At 42.8% G+C, this 13,893-nt stretch overlaps 1 protein-coding gene across 3 annotated transcripts in view; it reads right to left on the bottom strand.

The window, feature by feature from the left end:
- Positions 1-13,893, bottom strand: part of LOC143674264 (BEN domain-containing protein 5) — a 1,810,590-nt gene that overhangs the window by 38,755 nt on the left and 1,757,942 nt on the right. The window lies entirely within an intron of this gene.

The raw sequence follows: 13,893 nt of genomic DNA, 5'->3' as shown, positions 1-13,893 counted from the left end.
CAGCTCCTTTTATCTTTACTGATGACCAGAACAGAGGCAGGTTGTCCTTCTGCCTGGATAGGGACAGAGAATATTGATTTGGGTCATAGACTGCCTAATCTTATTCCGACAGAGAGAATTTCTAAATTCAAGTCCTTGGGAACCAGTTTTGTTTTGCATTACAATGTTTTTATCCCCCAAGCAGAAACTGCTGATGATCGTCCTTTCCCTTCCACACAGTGTAATCAGCAGCAGTTAATTCTAATCACAAGGAGACAGCAAGAATGAACAGAGCATTAATTGGACGGAAATAATCACGATTTCCCTTAGCCCACAGTCGGTACTGGTATGCAAGCAAATGCAAGCAGACGCATGCATACACACATACATATATATACCCAAATGCACACCCTCCCACACTCAGTACACAATCAACCGGGACACAAGGAGCTGGGACAGAATGAACGTGCTGTCTCATCAGCTTGGCAGACTGGAAAAAAAATTAGGGGCTCTCAATTCATGAAGATTTCACCACTAACTAGTTTCTTCAATTTAGCTTTCTCATTTGTAAAATGGGGATACACATACTTACTTCAAAGTGGTTTAGAAGATTAAATAAGGATATTGTATGTAAAATACTTTTCATTGGAAAAGCAGAAACTCATTATTGCTAATTCTCTCCTCCCACTCGAACACATTATATGACTTATAGAGAATGAACACCTAATGTGATCTGAAATTTTAGATTTGTATAGGTTCTTGATCCAACCTCACCAATTTGATTGTGTCCCCTAGATCCTCCACTCAATCCTATTCTATCACCCTCCCTCAATCCTCCCCAACACACACACACACACACACACACACACACACACACACACACACACACACACACACTACCCTTGCTTTCTCCTGCCTCTTTGCCCTCTGGAGAAAGTCTGAGAGCAGTTCAGAATCCTGTAGGTCCTCACAGACACTGAGTGGACATTTGTTAAATAACTGTTGACAGAGGTGGTGACTTTGCTTAGGCTATCTCTCTACTTTCAGTATCTAACCCTTCCATTTGATTTCAGTCCTGGCCATCCTTCACGGCTTAGCCTAGATACCACTTCCTCATCCAGGAAATCTCCTTTGAAGACTGTCCCTGTTAGCACTCCTCTGCTCTGAACTCTATCCCTTTTTGTGTCTTTACAGGGATGCCTTCTCTACTACCTCTAGTTCCTTCATTCAATCACTCAACCACCTCTTCTTGAGCCAGGATATGCTAGGCTTTATGGGTACCGAGAGACATCAGACTGAGTCCGTGTCCTTGAGGCACCCATGGTTCAGACTAGTTCTTGGCACACAGCGACTGTATCTAACTCATCTAGATGATCCTTAAATATTAGATAATGGCAATGGGTTGCCCAGGAAAGGAGGACTGATGAGTCTTGTATAGCTATGTAAGGCCAGTAGGCTTCTTGGGGTTGGGCACTAGATACTCCTGGGATTTTTGAGGGAAAGGATTTGAGATTACAGTGAAGGATTTGGGGGTTATTAGACCAGTTCCCAGACCATGCCATAAGGATCACACAAACCCAAGAACCCAGAGTTATCTGGGACTTGGCGCCCAGAAGTATACAGCACTAGTAATATATCTACAGAAGTGACTGCATGAAACTCTGGCCTGGAATCAGGTCCACCTCAGCCACCGGCTTTCTCAGTGATGTTGAAAAAGTCATTTATTCTCTCTAGGTATCAGTTTAGGCACCTCAACTTTATTCAGCCAACAACTGCAAATACCTACTGTGTTCCTGGCACAGTGCTTACTCCTGGAGATACATCACGTATGATTGGCTCATTTGAAAGTTTCATAGTCTAGTAGGCATTAAAAAAGGAGCTATCAAAGAGAGACGTTCTAACATCTCTTCCGTGTGTTGTTTCTTTGTTTTTAAAACCTGAGGGAGACTCTTAGTCACCTTCAGGATACATTCTCAAGCTTCTTTACCCAGAACCAAGGCCTTTCATGATCTAGCGCCTACCTGTCCACGCAGCCTCTCCTCCATACTGACCCTAAGCCATGGCCATACCATCGTGCGGCCATTTCCCAGTGTTCCATTCTGATTCATTCATGCCCATGTGACGTCCTTTCAGATTTCTCTACTGGCTAAAGTTCTGATCATGCTTCAATATGAAGTAACAGTACCAAGATAGAGGTATGCTCTGAAGAAAGAATACCACATTTGTGAAGTGGGAATATTTCTAAATATTGCAGTTTTAAGAAAGCTAGCTTTCTTTCTCTCTCTTATAAAAGGGGAGATTAGGCTAACTTTACCAACCCTTTCAAGATACAGTAATTACTCATTAAACTTTTCACTGGGACTTAGGAACTCATGACTAATTTGTCTGAACTGTGTGTGCCCCACTTCAGGGGATATGAAAAAATCTTGTAGAGCTAATTAAGCAGATTGCAGGGTGTGAGCTTGGCTTCCTGAAGGAAGTTATCTGTATTCAATTGATTGTATTCCTTGCAATGGAGATGTTAAGTCTCCTTCAGCATACCCAAACTTTCCATTTCTAGATTTTTGTTTCTGCTCTTGTTTATGGTTTTGCCCTGAAAAAAAAAAGTGCTCTAGGATAAAGGAATGAGCAGCTTTTTTAATTCTGCCCTGCTGAGCTAACAGAATCCTTAGAGATCACTAGGCCTCTTAGTTTAAAGCAATGAGGTGTTTTCCGTGCCTCTGGGCTTTACAGACGTTTACGGAATGCTTTCTCTTTTCCTTCCCCTCCTATTTCTCCTTTTGTTGCTGCTTAATTACCCTGTCTGGTCCAGCTCAAAATCTACCCTCTTAGAAAACCTTCCCAGACACCCCGAGGTGAATCAGTTGCTCTCTCCTCTGTGTTCCCACAGTATTCTACATCTAATTTTTCTTTAGATTTAATCACATTGTTTTATAAGCTGAACCAGGTCAAGAGGCAGGCTAGCCAGGTAGGGTACCGAACACCATTCACCATAGAATGATAAAGCATTAACAGAAACATAGCAAGTTGGAGAAAATTTTATTTATCAGAAATTATCAGAAATCTTCATGAGACAGAAACGTGAGGTAACTTTTGCTTAAATCATCCAGCTAAAAAAATGATGTAGCTGGGATTTGAACCCAAGCCTGACTCTAAAATCAATACCCTTGCTGGTTATCCCTCAATAACATGTGTTGAATGTTAACTGTGTGTCAGACACTGTGCTAGGCCCTTGGTACACAATACTTCCTTGAGCATGGTTGTCTGTGGTCACAGCAGTGAGTGGCAGGGCAGAGCCAAATTCCTTATGTTGGTTTCTGGTGTCCAGGTATGAGACTCTGCTGTCCCACAGTGTGATTCCAGCACTGAGAAGCTCCATAACCAGTTTTCAGTCTCTCTTTTTCCCCAAGAACAGGCAAGACAATTCTTCAGAACAACCTCTTCCCCTGCCCCAGATCTCTAGCTGTGCCCACTGTGGAACGAGAGCCAAGGCTGCTGCCAAGTTCATTAATAATTTTGGCTTTCTGGAGGAAGGAGTTGGATGCTTTGCTCTTCAAATATCAAAACATCCAATTAACACAGCTAATTAGCATCACTAGCAGCAGTCAAAAGAAAGGCAATTTAGAGGCAGGATTTCAAAGGTTTTCTAATTCTAGGCCAAGGCAACCCATTTCTTGCTAATAAGAGTATTTTGCTCAGGTAATTCTATAGCAGCCATCAGTTGGTCATTGGGCAGAGACTGGTCTCATCCCTGAGTCATTTGTCCAACAAAGACTGGGGATAGAGTAGAAGAGACAGAAGGAAGAGGGCGTGAAAGAGAGAAAGAGAAGTTGAGAGAGAGAGCAAAAAGAGGGAGATGAAAGAGGCAGACATATCAGAGATGGAGTCAGGGAGTTAGAGAGAGAGGCCTGTAACAATAGGTGGACCTTCACTCTCACCGTTCCACTTCAACTACTGGGCTCCTGTTCTACCTGTGTAGCTGTTTCTCTGCTGGGAGTCTTGCCCTTCCTTCCACATGATTATTATGGGAGCTGCTAGAGTCTACATATCTCCCTTCCCCAGTCCAGGGATGGATCCCTGATCATGTTAGATTAACCAGTGAGCTCTTATCTTAGATTTTTGGACTTGGAACCAAAGACAGCACCAAATGTCTGTTTCTATCTCTGTCTTTCTTCAGTAGCTGAAGTAACAAAATATAAAGCCCTAAAGCTGTCAGCAGTCAGATTTCCCACCTAGTGGAGAAAAATAGTCTGTGGAGATAAAGGGAGGCCAAGAAGTGACACGGAGAGAATGGGTCCTGACGATGTTACTGTCCTAGTTCCAGTTGCCCCAGAGGCTGATTTTTTTTTTTTTTTTTTTACCTCTCCTTGGATTCCCTGAGCCACCACACCCAACTTTTTGCCTGAACTATTTGAAATAATCTTCTGTCACTTGAAACAAAAAGAGCCCAAACAAATATATCCTATATCCCCTATTTAATCAATTACTTTCTCAGTTTTATTTCCAAGTAAAAGACAATCAAGATCCTGAAGGCTCTCTTGTTGCAAGTATCAGAGAGAAATCTGCATAGAGGATAAGTGATCGCTTTTCTGTACCAGCTAAATCTCAGTTCCTTATTCCCCTATAGTCTCCCCACTTCCATCCTCTGAGGCAGGCAGGCCCACATATGAGCCCAGAATTCTCCTCTGGTCCCTTTAGCATAAGGTCAAACCTTCAACTATCTGTTCTAGACCTCCTTTTCTCAAGACCTCTCAGTTCCTCTTTGGCCTTCTTAATGAGAAGTTCCCTCTGAAGAAGACAGCTTCCCTGGGTTAACTTCCTGCACTAACTCAATGGGCCTAGGAAGAGAAAACAGAATGAAGAGGTTTAAAAACCAACCAACCGGGGATGTGAGTGCAGTTCAATGGTAGAATTCTCGCCTGCCATGTAGGAGACGCAGGTTTGATTCCCGGACCGTGCATTTCCCCCAAAAAACAAACAAACAAAACCAACACAAACAAACAAAAATTCAACAAATGGTGCTGCACAATGGGACATTCACATGGAAAAAGAATGAAATGTGACCTCACCATACAGCATATATGTATAAAAAACCAACCAACCAACCAAACATGAAATGTAAACAAATAATATGGGAAAGTAAGATCCAAGGGAGGGAAAGACCACGAGACCAAAACCAGAGCTTTTCCTCCCCTTTCCCTTTAGAAAGTCAGGTATGCAGCCAGCACTCCCCCATTTGTATACTTTCTCTTGTAAACCCAAAGGGCTTGGCAGTCAGGCCTGTGATCAACCAGGGCTACTGCTGCCTCCCTCAAGAAAGAAGACCGATGGCTCTCCTACTGTCCACTTCAGTAATGATTTTCAAGTATTTCCTCTATTCCATGGCACTTATCTGGATTAATGCAACAGCCTCTGGTCTCACCTTGTATCTGCAAGGTCTACAAGCTTCTGGTCTCACCTTGTATTTACGAGGTTATAAGGTCAATTCATTCTTATTGCCAAATTCTGTTGCCAAAGTAATATTTCTAAGATACAGATCTATGTCCCTCCATAACTTAAACCCCTTCTACATTTTCTCTGGATCAAGTCCAAACCTATTAACCATGGTATTCAAGGCTTTTCTCCATACTCTGACTCCTACCTCTTTCTCTGAAGCTTTCACCAAAGCTTCTCACCGTTCCCCATACAACATTCATACTCCAACCACACAAGATGACTAGGTGTGCTGTACTGCATTTACCTCTGGGCTCCTGTACATTCTATCTGTCCCTTGAAATACTTCACTGATCTCTGCTCACGCTCTGTATTTTTTTCTACATGAATGCTTTTGTTCACATGCTTTCCCCGCCTATTAGCTTTTTCTTACCCAGAATGTAATCAAGGGTCACAAATTCAAGTGTCTTCAGAAGACAGACTCATAATGTAAATATGTGCAAGGATGGTATCAAACAATAGGGGAAGTAGTGACAAATTGGACAGTAAATGCTGTCTAAGGCTGCTGAATTCAAAATGAAACCAACCAATCAAACAACTCATCTGCCAGCAAATATTTTTGTGGCCAAACCCATCATCTACCAGGTCATGGGCTACCATCTGATGACCTTCACCTGCAACCTATCCTTGGAGCTCAACTTGGCCTTCAAGTTCCTCCATGCTCAGATTCCAGTTTTATCTTTTGCAATTTCCTTGCATCTGGTTTCCTGGTTCAGGGGCATTTTCACAGTCGCTACTGTCTCTTCCCCTTTGTGTAAATAACTGCAGAGAAAACTAACATTTACAGTGACTAGGCCAATCCCATCATAAACCTGGCCCAGGCAAGATGTTATTAATCAGCATTTTAATGAAGCCTAATTACAGCAGATGATGTCTCCCACAAAGTAAGGCAATAGTTACAGATGGGAGCAAACCAGGAAATTGCTGCCCTCTCCTCAGACCTGGAGGGTTAACTCTGGAAGGACTGGATGGCTGTAATAGCCAGAGTGCAGCAAGGGAGTTGCTAGCAGTAAGAAACAACCTCTTTCACTACTGCCAACAAAAGCACAAACAATCTGAAGAGGGTGTAAGACTGGGCTTCTGGCAGGGGTGGGCTCTGACAAGTGAACACCATCTCTTTTGAGGTTTCCCTGGTTGACATTCTGGCTTTCCACACATGAATGGGTCTCCCTCCTTCCAGTATCTACCCCTAAGTAAAACCTTGATAAAGCATTAGTCTTTAAAAAACAGTCTTTGGTTCTTCAACTCCTTGTTTTTTCTCTTTATCCCTCCACTCATTTCTCTTTTCTCTTTATAACACTCAAGCATCCAGGGTCACTCTCAAACTTCTATTGCAGTTTAGTGGTTAAGAGTATGGGCTGTAAATCAGACAGCACTAGTGGGAACCCTGATTCCCATATCGAGCAGCTCATTGTCTTTGGAGAGTTACTTTGTCTTTTTGACCTTCAGTGTCCTCATCAGTCGATTATGAACAATAATCCCTGTCTTGTCTTCTTCACATGGTAAATTAGGGAAGATACCTAGGGCAATGCCTGGCACATAACCAATTGCCCTTCTTTAATTCTGCATCTTCACTGGCACGTCAGTGCCTAAGAATGTTAACCATGAGAGATCTTCAGAAGGAAAAGCCCCTAATAGAAATTCAGCTAAATCTCTTGTGGTAGGATTTCATTTAAGGAAGAGAAGGTAGGAGAATTTGTTAAATCTTGCTTTTGATTCTGATGTTTCTTTCTTCATTGGGGAATGGAATATGGACTTCAACAATGTTCCCAAAATAATACCCAGGGGCAGCTGCCCACTGGTCTGGGGTAAAAATGACCTGGTTCTCCTTCTCTAACCAATCCTATATAAAACATCAACTCCTCCTAATAACACAGTAACTTCATAATGCCACTCCCTAGCTCAAGAACCTGCCTTAGCTCACCATTGCTGATGAGCTAAAACCACAAATTAGTACTATGGTATTGAGGTCTTTCTATGATTTGATCCCAAAAAACTTTCCAACCTCAGTTCCTAAGCCTTACTTGTGTGTCCTTACTTGTTAGGCCAATTTCTTAACATACTCAGTTCTACTACCAAACTTTTATTCACAATGATCCATCCTCTAGAAAGCCTTCCCTGCTGTACCACTAGATTGTAAGTTTCTTCACGATGCTGTGAGGGCAGATGCTGTTTTCTTTTGCTTTGTTTACTAATCTTGGTATTAACAGAGCTGGCACAATGAGCTGGACACAATGAAGCCTCTTAATAAATACTTGTTAAACTGAACTAAATGCCACTTATTCAAATCTTTCTTCTCCTTTAAGATTCAGATCCCTTTGGGAGCTCTGATGTCATCAAGTTCAGGATCTGAAACCAAATGATCTGGGGTCAAACCCAAGCTATACCTCTTACTTGCTATGTGCCTCTATCAAGTAATTTTGAGTACTGGCTGAGCCTTTGCTTTCTAATCTGCAAAGTGGGAATAATTGTTCTTCCCTCTTAGGGTAGTTATGAAGATTCATTCCAACCCTGCCTGTGTACGTAAAAGCACTTATACATCATGAGCTACTTCAACTTGCTAAATCTTATTATCAGGACCCATGCCTCCAGGAAGTCACCCCAACTGCTCCAACATTTTTTGCTCCCTGACACTCCTACGTTCTCAGAGTAGGCTAGGTTCATACCACATCCCTGGCTCTCTCTTGCCTTTCAGCATCTAACCACCTGTTATGCCTAACACTAGACAGGCCTAGAGGTGTGGAAGGGTCAAGGAAATGGGGATGGGGCCCCATAGAGATTCCTAGTACAGGCTTGTCTGAGAGCAGCTCCCAAAGTTAGCACAGAGGCTGCTGTGAAGTACAGACCTGATACTGCAGTCAATTTGCTCCTGAATTTAAATTCATCTCACCGTTCTTTGTCTCGATAGGATAGTAAAAAATCCTCAGTTTATTACAGATGCAAATGTATCACACTAGCTGTCTGCTCTCTGCATCTGAGAAGAGGGAGATATGTTTGGGGCATGAAGGGGATGGACTTTGAGAGGAGGGAGACATGTGTGGGGCTTGAAGGGGATGGGCTTTGAGAGGAGGGGAGCAGGTCAGAGCAGATGGCATGTCCTTGGTAGGGGAGGAAGGGGCTGGACCTGTCAGAGTGCTAAGCCAATGCTTTGTTGTTATTTCCTGTCATGGCTCAAAGATAATATGATAACATTTGTGTGCACATTGAAGAACAAAAAACCAGGCTGATTTCTGCTGGAGGCGATCAACCTAGGGGTTTGGGCTCCTCTAGGCCTTGTGTGGCTGTGCAAGGGCTGAAGGATCAGTACCTTGTTATGGCAATAACCCTTTAAGGCACTTGGGCTGGGAATACTGTGATGAGCTTTTTTCCCCTCAGTTGGGAGCATAGAAGATGCTGAGATCGTCACAGGAATATTTGATGGAAAGTTTAGCTGGAAAGTCTTTGGCCTTTCAAGAGCCAGTGGGTCTTGTAGTTTCTCTCTCTGTCTACAGATCAAGAACACCAAAGATCTGAAATGTCATTCCTTACTCAAAATGACTAGCACCTACATTTCTTAATAGGGCATGTAAAACATGGATCTCATTCCAATTGACATGGATCTCATTCCAATTGAGATGTAATCAGCCTAGGTGAATTTCACGTGCTGATGATTTAAGTCCACAGCAACAGAAAAACTGGACACCATTACCGGGCCAAGTTGGCAACTATATACATCACCTTAAACCATATTAATCTCTAAATATAAAACAATAAAAGACATTTTTTTCACCTAACAATGCTCATCTGCCCTGCATACAATGCACTAAATCCTTCCATATACAAATACATTCATCATAATATCTCAAAAGCCTTAAATCATTTCAGTAACAATACAAATATAATACCAACTCAAAAATGGTACAAAATCTCATCAAAGTCAGTTACAGGCAAGGTCTGTACCAAAGCAAAATTCTCCATTGGCTGTAGACCTATGAACTTAGTGCTCTGTCCCAAAGCAAAATTCTCCACTGGCTGCAGACTTATGAACTTAGTGCAAGTTATCTGTTTCCAATATACAAAGAAGGAACAGTCACAGGATAAATGATACCATTGCCATAGAGAGAAATTAGAAGGAAAACAGGGATCTGAAAACCTGCAGGCCAAACTCCATTAGATTTCAAAGTCTGAGAGTCATTCAACCTTGGGGCTTTAGAAAGTGGTGGTCTCACCCTTTCCAAGGGCCTACACAGTGGCCCTGTCCTCTCCAAGCATAAGATGAAGGTGGCAGCACTGGGGAACATTGGAAGATGACCTTTTTTTGGCCCCATCCTCCTCAAGCATCTAAGTAGCACCTGGATTCTCTGCCATCTCCAGGGCACATGCTCAACCCCTTCAGAATAATGGGGTGGTAGCCAGGTTCCTCTCAATCCCTGTGGAATGTGCCCCACCATGCCTGAGGCCTGGGGCACCAGAACTTTTCCTGAACATTGAGGCAGAAGGTCCACCCACTCCTGCCAGGGCAAACTCACCCCCTCCACACACACAGGTAGATCCACTCTCATATTCTGAGTTTCTTTGGATTCAGACCTTAGTTTCCATTGTTGTTCCTTTGAGGCCATTCTTTCTTCAATCTGTCCCTTTTAGTCCAGACTGACAGTGGTTCCATTTATGCAGGTCTTGCAAAAAAGTCATTGACTTGGCATGTTGCATACAGGGATTGAAGCCATCAAACAATAGGAACTTCCACAAATCCTTTCTGCATAACTCCATCTCTAATCCTTGGTTGTCTAATAATGACTGACTGGTTCCGTGTTTGGTTAAATCCTCATGTGAGGCACTATTTTCTGGAGTCTCATTTTCTGGAAGCCCAGAATTTTCCAGACCTCAATTTCTGATTTCTTTGTACCCAAAAGTTCAGTCCTCAACCTAACCTTTTCTTATCACATTTTACTATAAGCTGCAAGGAGAAACCAGGCTATATCCTCCACATTTAGCTTGGAAATCTACCCAGCCAAGTATCTCAGATCATCGCATTCAAATTCTCACTTCCATACAGCACCAAGTGCCAATTTTGCCAAACTTTCTGCCACTTCAATACAAGGATCACCTTCCTTCCAATCTGCAATGGAAGTATATTTAGAGGCCACATTTCTACCAACTGTCTCTTCATAGCCTTTCTCTATCAAGCTCCTCACAATTCTTCCAGAAACCCTACCTTATCCATTTAAAAAGCCATTCCAAATATGTTTGGTATTTGTAACACAGCAGCAGCCCACTCCCCTGGTACCAAAATCTGTTTTAGCTTCAAAGCGAATAATTTGGGAAGGCACACGATGATATCTGCAGGGCTTCTATCCCAGCTTCTGGGTTCAAACAGTTTCCCCCGGAGCATGTCCTTTCTGCATCTCCAAATATCTAAGTCTGAGTGGGCTCTGAGTTCCTCTCTTCTGACTCTTCTTAAGCCTCATTCATTGTGAAAGACACTCCCCTTAGCTGATTGCAAATTTAATCAGCCATAGATGAATTTCACATTTTGATGATTTATGTCCACAGCAACAGAACTGGGCAGCACCACCTGGCCAAATTGACACCTAAACCTAACTACTACACACATCAACTTCTCCATCAGACTGTACTTTGAAATGCAGGGGCTTTACCTGACCCGTTTCTGTGTCCCCAGCTACTTAGTATGGGATCTGGAAGAGAAAGAGTGCTCAGAAAGTTCTCATTAAACAGATGATTGAATAATCTTATAAATGAACAGCCAGAGTCTAAGTCCTTTGGTTTCTTTGTCTTCTGTCTCAATCCACTCTACCCAGACCCTCTGGTTTCTGTGTGTGCTTTGATGCTGGGCCCACTGGTGTACAGCTCAAAACCCTATGACTAGCTTACAGTGGGACTAAGCAGAGTCAGAGGCCTTGGTTCATCACCTTTACACATGACTGCAACTTGAGTTCATAGAATGTCTGAGCAGGAAAGGACACTAGAGACTCCCTAGTTCAACTATCTCTGTGAGGGCAGAAACAATGTGTTATTCATCTTTGATCCCCAATGCTCAGCACAGGATTGAGTACAGAGTGAGTGTTTGTTTAGAAAATATTTGTTGTTGCATGAATCCCTCTTATGTTTGCATAGATGGGAAAATGGAAGTCCAGAGAGGCAAAATGAAGTAACTAAGTCATACAGCAAGTCTGAGAGAGTTGTATATTCCAAGGTGGCTCCCCTGACTTCAGGAGACCAGACCTTATAACAATTCCTAAGGCTTTTTGCTTGAGACACACTTAAGGTTGGTGAGGTAGATCCTTAGTTACTCCAAATTTGTTCCAGATCATCAGCGGGCCCAATATGGCTGAATTAAGTCCAATATGGCCTTAAAGCCACGAGGGCAAACAGCAGTGTGGTATGTTGGCAAGGAAGCAGGCTTTGGATGCTGACAGAATCAGCAGAAACATGTACTAACTCTAACCTTAGGCATATCCACTAATTGCCCTGAGCATTAGTCTACTCCCATGTAAAACACGGACCACAATGCCTATCTTTCAAGGTTTTAGTAAAGATTAGTAAAAATACCTGTATCTAGAATATCCTAGGTGGTCAATCACACATAACGATGTTGTACTATCAAAATGTACTTCACAGCTGGCCTGTAGCACAAGTCACCACTTTTGGAGATTGTTTGCCCTTACCCAAACTTCTCAGTCTAGATATCCTGCTATCCTGGTATTTTAATATTCACAGTGCCACTGCTCTCTGTGGAGCTGCCATTGACCATAAAGTTTGACATTTTGAAGATTAAAGTACTTTGAATTAGTCATGCATATGTGCAATCATTGTTCCTTCCTGTCCTGCTCTAGAATCTAAAAATGACTTTCAGCAGAGCCCAATAACTTTCCCTCAACAATTACCTTCCAGTGAATGGGTCTGGAGGAGTTGAGGGCAAGTGAAAAACTCTTAGTCATTCAGAAGAAAACCAAATCGGAAGTAGAGACAGTGTGAGTCAGCATATTTGGAGAAAGGGGTCTATTTGCTAGAGGTTGATGTTCTGCCAACTCCCCAAGGAGCAGTGGGGGCTGGAGAGCTGGTGGGGCAAGGTGGGATAGGATAGGGCAGGGGAAATTTCATAGTAGTTTGAATGCGAACACAAGAGGGAAAATACGTATTGTAGGATTACAGGGCTCTGGGTTCAGAAATTGGCTCTACTTTTACAAGTTGTGTGACAACAGGTAAATTAATATCTTGAGCCAACATTCTCTCACTCTTAGGAAAGTAATGGTAACTACTCTTAAAGGTTGTCATGAAAATTAAATAAACTAATGAAGCACATAACACAGTCTTAGAACATGGTAGAAAACTGGCAAGTGTTTTCCTTCCCTTAAATGTTTCCCAACTTTCCAAAATTTGGATACCTCTTCATGCTTTAAGTGCTGTGCTTTTCCAGAATCCCAGAGGATTTGGAATAACATTTGCAGATGTTATTACTAAAATGCTCAGCCAAAGAGAAGTGAGTTTGGGAGTTTGCAGTCTGCCCTCAGTATAAATAAGTAGGGGCAAACTACAGTCACTGATATCTTGTTAGAAAACTCAAGGGAAGAATCGCCTTTGCTTCAGAACCAGTGGTCTGGCTTCATGCATCTCGGTGGTGGTTTGAATGGTTGTCTCCAGGATTCTCCATCAGGGCAAGAAGTCTGGGTGTGTCCTCAACCAGACTGCCTCCCAATCACCCACTCAGCAGATCCCTGACTTACTGGGATCCCCAACAAGTGGTCATACAGAATTGTAAGATGTAATAATAGCTACCATCCATTCCCTACTAGGAGCCAATCAGGGTGTTAAGTACCATTAGTTCATTTAATCCTCGCAAAAAAAAAAAAACCCTGTGAGGTGAATATCATTTGCTCTGTTCAGCAGGTAATGAGACGGAGGCCCAGAGAGGTGAAGTAACTTGCCCAAAGTCATCAGTCTTGGAGGTGGTAGCGAGCCAGGATTCGAAATCAGGTCTTGGTATGATTCCAGAACCTGGACTCCTAACCGCTAAAGCACACTGGATCAAATACCTATAGCCCTGGCTGTCCTGGAATTCTCTATTGCTGGTTGAGGGACCCAGTGGTCCTGGAGGATTGGGTAGGGATGCAGCCTACCCAGGTGTCTGTTAGTGCAACAAGCATCTAGTTAGACCTCAGAGAGCTGCAAGCTTGGACCATGTTTTGGGATTCTGCCTTTGGCTCTTATCAGGGGACTAGGAGGCAACCTCATGACACTAGTGCTGGCATCTGGTCAGCAGTTACAGACTCTTTCTGGGCCCCCAGGACAACTGCCTGGGTGAGATGTTTCCTTTAAAGCTCAGTGCTAGGAAATGCCTTGAGTTGCTTTTTTGTGGTTTGTGTTTTTGTTGTAACTTCCAACAAATAATAAATTGATGAGTTTAAGCAAAGTGAAACAACT

The sequence above is a fragment of the Tamandua tetradactyla genome, chromosome 2 (assembly GCF_023851605.1).
Source record: "Tamandua tetradactyla isolate mTamTet1 chromosome 2, mTamTet1.pri, whole genome shotgun sequence".
Classification (NCBI taxonomy): Eukaryota; Metazoa; Chordata; class Mammalia; order Pilosa; family Myrmecophagidae; genus Tamandua; species Tamandua tetradactyla.
Note: the sequence above shows the minus strand (reverse complement) of the source record. Positions and strands in the feature narration are given on the sequence as shown.